This window comes from Echiichthys vipera (assembly GCF_963691815.1).
Source record: "Echiichthys vipera genome assembly, chromosome: 1".
In the NCBI taxonomy this organism is placed as follows: Eukaryota; Metazoa; Chordata; class Actinopteri; order Perciformes; family Trachinidae; genus Echiichthys; species Echiichthys vipera.
In genome coordinates this window covers 14,356,312-14,361,601 of record NC_139826.1, presented here as the reverse complement: position 1 = coordinate 14,361,601, position 5,290 = coordinate 14,356,312, and positions in this window count along the sequence as shown.

The following is a 5,290-nucleotide window of genomic DNA, read 5'->3' as shown; positions in this document are numbered from 1 at the left end:
GGTTATGTTACCGGATTTGAGGTAAGAGTGAGTACTCTGTAGCTCAGTTTAGCATAGTTTAGCTCAGTTTAGATTTGGCATTGTCATGTGTAAGTAAAGATAAGTTGCCTGGACATTCCAAGTGAAACACCTGTTTTTGAATTCACTTTCATTCTTGTGTTCACAATAAAATGCATTATGAACAAAATGCTCCAAACTTACTGATAGCATCTTTCAATATAGCATGTCTATTTTGTCTATATTTTGCCATTTATTTATTGACTATTTATTGAATGTATAACCAGCCAACTTGTGTTCAATATTGCAGTATTACTGTCTAATTATATTGTCATAATAAATAAAGGTAGCAGTAAAAATGAGTTCTCATGTTTTGCCATTCTTGAAAGAGCATCCAAAGCCTAATCCAAAGAGGAATGAAGTAGAAAAGCTTTGGCCTAACATCCCAGTTCTGCTGTCAACACCACTTCACCAAACTTCAGCAGTGTTATTGTGAGAGGGAGCCTTTAAGTGACTGTAAGTGCACTGTACATCGCTTTAAAGTTAGTGGAATGACTCAGAAACTTGCTCCTGTGCAGTATACCTCGAAGAAATGCTAAAAGGACTTGAAAGCTTACATACATACACACCTAAATGTGCACACAAACACAATTACATCCAAACACACAACCACACAAACATACATATACACTCCTACACACTGTTCTCCATCTTCTTATTTGTGCAAACTCAATCAAATGATTTTCTGAATAGCAATAAAGCAGTCTTTATTTTGCTTGGCTGGGTGTCCATTCCGTACCCCCCTTCCACCCCCGACTCCCAGCCCTCCATCCGCACCACAGCAGGATCAGTTTTCCCCCCAGAATCCCACTGAAGCGCTGCCATGTCGGCTGGAGACAATCAGCTGAAATGCTCCTTAGATATTCCTGCTTCGTTTCAAAAGCCCCAAATTCAATTTATGGACACATTTATTACCATGTCTGTCAGTGACTAAAAGGGAGTTTCATAATCAGGAGCACACATCTGATCTGGTCACAGCAGGCTGTCTCGCTTGGCCAATATGCGCTCTATTACACGGTCAGAGCCAGCCGATCCACAGAGGAAAAGGAAAACATGAGCAAACAAAAGACTAGGTAGTTAGACATGGGATGGGGGCCCTTAGATGTAGCATTAAAAAAAAAAAGCTGATCTGATTTAGGAGTGGAGCCGTAGGGAGAAAATCCTTTAACTCAGTACCAGAGCAGGAGCCTTGACCATGTGATGAGAGATCACATAGCACCCTCCCCAAACTACACAGAATTCCCATAATACACTTCCCCCTCTCTGATGTTATTGAAAACATAAATGGGATATTTTTGTTGTCTAATTTTTGTCAGTCTCTAAGTAGCAGAGGGCTTGGAAAGCTAAAGAGCTTCTTTGAAAAATTGAACACGTTTTCATCTTGTTGCGGTCTTGTCTCTTACACCAATAGTTTCCATTGTTTGTCATATTTTTTCAAAGTTGCCAAAAACTACATGAAATCCATTTCTAAAGTCCAATAAAGTAGACAGAGAGTGGCTTGTTAGGGCCAGCTATAACAACACTGAGGACTGAACGATTTACTATCCCTGCTCTGCTTGTGAAACATAGATTCTAATGAGTCCTCTGCAGGCAGCGCGTCACTCAACTTTCAAACACGGGGGCATAGACTGGACCAAGACCCAGTGATTGAGGGCTTTAGTCTGCTGTGGTGTGTGTATGAGACACACATACCACAGACCGCAGACTCCAATCAGTGGTTCTTGGTCCAGTGGTTGGACAGAGTGTCAGTGATGTCTGAGAGCCACTGTTCACATGTGCTTGTGTCCAGGCAGGCTGAATACCCCTGGAGAGATGCACACCTCAGGCCTGGGCTATAAATCAGTTTACTCACAAAGGTCCACCTAAACTCTTGCCAGTGCCTACTGCAGTAAAAACAGGAAAAAAGTGGTCTAAGCTCCCCCTAGAGGCTGAAACTAGAGAGTGATTCAGTTAAGGAAACGAAGCGTGTCCTTCATTAGCTGAAAGATCACATTTTTACCACAGAAGCAACATATTTACTAGTGCAGAGGGCTCTGTGAAATCTCAACCAAAAAAGATTCTCTGTGTGCCTTCCAGAGTAATTAGGGGGGCTATCACCTGACACTCACACAGGTAATGTCCTGGATTTGAGCCAGAGCCAAATGTCATCGTGGTCAACCTAACTGCAGCACCCTTGGAAAATATGTGAAGAAACTGAATACCGTATTTCCAAAATTGCCTGCTTGTCCCCTGTGTTGGTTTTGGATGAGGACTCTGGGCTGGGGCTTAGGGGTTCTTGAGGCCCGTGCCAGGATCCTTAAAAAACAGTAACTGATATCTCCTTTTTTCTCCCTCACACGGCCTGAAATGCTCTGTTATTAAAATGGGAGCAAATCCCACCGGAATGTTTTACACGTTTACTAGGTGTATGTCAAGAAGAGAGACAACACTGGTGAATTATGGGTTGCATTTGGACCTAGGGAATTGGGGCTAGGGGCAGACTGGAAGAAAGAGAGACTGACAGTTTTGACTGCCAGGATATAAATCTACCCCCCACCCCCAGCATATTGCACAGAAACCACAGTGCCCCCTACAGTTAAAACCCACACATGTCAAACTTTATTGGCCTTAATAGTAAATGCCAGAATGATAAATAAAACAGTATCAAGAGTCCTGCTGAGGGGAATTTAGTATGAAAGATCAATGAGTGGCTGTCTACAGGGAGTAGGCTAAAAGCATCCGTGCCATCTGCAGAAGCAGTGGGTTGACATGGCACACTAATCTCTTCTGGTTTGTGTGTTTGGGGTCCAGGATGTCCAACAGGCTCAGTGACAGCTGCGCGTAGAAGCAAATCTGAACCATGCTTGCGAACAGAGCAACTGCAAACTGATGACAAACGCTTTGTTTGAGGAAAATATTTTTTTCTTCTCTTGCCTGTTTTAGTGGGATCACAAGTCTGGATGTACTAATGGTAGAAAAAGAGCACCAATTAGGGATGTAGACCACGCTGGCCTCAGTTATTTCCAAACCACTTAAAATGTGTAATAAATGATCAAATGAGACAACTCCTTTTTAAGCTCACAGTCGGATTTTGTTTTCTTCCAAAGCACATTGGCTCTAATAACAGAGCGGGCCTTTGATTTAGCTCTCAGTAACAGGCAAGTGGTCTGCAGACACAAAACTTTTTGCTGCTTGTGGTGGTTAATCAGAAAGTTGGAGGCATGTGGGTGGATCCCCCTTCTTGGCTTGAGGCTGCTAGTCTGTGTGAGATGGGTTGTAGCTAAACGGATCACCTTGATCCCGGAAACTGCTCACTTTTATGATTTATGTCCCAAAGAGGGACACTAGAATTTGCTCAGTCTATAATTGTGAAACATGAAGTCGAGATCACTGAACGGATGGTATGAAAAAGTCACTCATCCATCACTACACTGGGACTGCATGCATGTGGTTATGGTAAATTCCCAGAATCCACAGTTGCTACTGAGCGCGCCTCCTGCAGAAATGTGCAAAGAGGAGAGGGATAAGAAAACATGTGTCCTATGTCAAGGCTTAAGACAAATCTTTGTGTATTAACGTAAAAAAAAAAACAGCATCTGCTTCTTTCCCTATGTCTTTACATAATTTGGTACATTGATCACAGCCAAACATTGAAAGTGAACCACTTTGATTATCCATTGGTATTATGACTGCAAAAATCCCTCCTGTGTCAACACCATGTTGGGCTGTGATAACAGCTCATCCAGCAGGACTTTCTCCCACCACTCCCATTCCCTCAAGAAATCACCATCAGTTCCACACCTGACTTTCAATTTCTATGACCAAGTTCTACAAACTCTACAGCAACAGAGGGACATGCAGGGCAGTCTGGAAAGCAGAAAGGATGAGAGGTAAATGGGATAAAAAGATAAAAGTGGAATGCCTGAGGAAGAAAACATAAGGTATGTCTCCATAGCTCTTATCCTATTTATTATTTGTCCTAGAATGTATCTTTTACACAAAGGTTCTATGGTGAAATCCACTAAGGGCTTCTGCATAGGTCTTAAGCTGCTCTTTGCATGCTCACATGCTCACCCACAAGCCTCATATATGTAATTGCGGCTGGAGTGCACACTTGGCACGTGCCTTTTGAAATTTGAAACATTGGGGTCCGAGGTTGCGCCTGCTTGGCTCCTGCTTTTTGTGACCAACAGTTGCAATCAGTTAGTGGTCACACAAAACAGCGTTCTTTGTCTAGGGGAACAAAGTCTTTGTTTTCTTTAAATGACATCAAAGGATCAGCACATCGAAGGATCAGCACTGTATAAAGGAATTCAGGGTTATAGCCATAGACGGCATAAAACATAGATTAAGTCTCCATGATGTTACCCATAGGTGTCTGAAAAGCCAAATGAAGCTAAGAGTTGGCGGTTCGTGATGGCTCTTGCCATCGCCATCTTGGAAGTGCCTGGTGCTGCCTAGCTCCTGGCTAATCCAAAAATGTGCAAAGAGCTAAAGCATGCATGGAGCTGAGGCAGGACAAATTAACCCTATATTCTCATGTGATGGCACCGACCTGTCACACGAAGCAGCACATCCCTCATTATGCATAACTTTAAGCTTTAATATAATTAAAAAGGTTGAGTTGTAAACAAAATCACTGCCTACGGGCATTGTTGTTGTCATGAACAATGTCTTTTGTACCAGACTGTAAACATGTTTGTTTCTACTATAAAGTTGGGCATTTTAACATGGGGATCTATGAGTATTTGTGGAGCCAGCATCAAGTGGCCATTCAAGGAACTGCAGTTTTTGGCACTTTCATGTTGGCTTCATTTTTCAGCACCCAGCACTTGGTTTTACCCAGTTTTGTACTAACTTTGTCATTACCTGCCATGTTTGCTTGCTGTTTGACCACACGTGAGTGTCAAACTGCAATGCTAACTCTTGCACACATGAAAGCACAAGTATTTACATCTGTGGTCGCAAACAATGTACACATGATCGCAGAGTAAATGACGTGTAGATTGGTTTGAAGACCATGCTGAGCCCATAAGATGTGTCCTGTTGTGTAAAGTAGTAACCAATCAGGACTGCTATTTCAACTGGACGAAATGAATGTGTTAATGATGCTTTGGGGTTTTTGTAATGATAGTATTCACCATAAGACATGATTTATTTTCTAATCTCATTACGAGGTCCCTCTGAAGGCACATCCTACATGTACCACTCCTCATTGCATCCTTCCTGACGCACAAACACATGGTTCTACTTT